The sequence below is a fragment of the Hyaena hyaena genome, unplaced genomic scaffold, assembly GCF_003009895.1.
Source record: "Hyaena hyaena isolate Hyena2069 unplaced genomic scaffold, ASM300989v1 scaffold_1, whole genome shotgun sequence".
NCBI lineage: Eukaryota > Metazoa > Chordata > Mammalia > Carnivora > Hyaenidae > Hyaena > Hyaena hyaena.
Window position 1 is genome coordinate 11,238,663 of NW_024080633.1, and position 654 is coordinate 11,239,316.

The window sequence follows — 654 nt, forward strand, 5'->3', positions numbered from 1 at the left end:
GAGAGAGAGAGAGACAGCGTGAACAGGGGAGGGTCCGAGAGAGAGGGAGACACAGACTCTGAAGCAGCTCCAGGCTCCGAGCTGGCAGCACCGAGCCCGACGCGGGGCTCGAACCCACAAACAGTGAGATCGTGACCTGAGCCCAAGCCGGACGCTTAACCGACTGAGCCCCCGGCGCCGCGTCCGGCAGAGCTTTCTAGTTTTCCCTCACCGCGAGCACAGGGGACCACACAGGAGCCTCCTCGGGGAGCGCAGTTTATTTTTGAGACGGAGAATCTTGCTGGTTTCCAAACTTCGGAGCTAGCTGGAAAATATTTCTCTTCCCTCTTTTTGTTTTGTTCGGATGGTTTGCGGAGACCCAGCTATCGGCCGTCCTCCCGGGGCAGCCGGTGGGAGGGACTTTCAAACGGTGGGCAGGGGGTGCGCGGCCCCAGGGCGTAGTCTCAGCCCAAATTTGAATCAATGTGCATGACATCCGGGAGCCTCGGGTGGCAGAGCTGTCCTTCCTTCCGGTCTCCCTCCTTCGCCGAAGGCACTCGTATTGAGCACCTGCTGTGTGCCGTGGTCCCGGGCCCTGGAGGTGAGAAGCGACCGAAACAGCGCCCCCGCCCCCCCCGCCCCGTGGAGCTTAAGTTCCAGTCGGGGAGACACGCA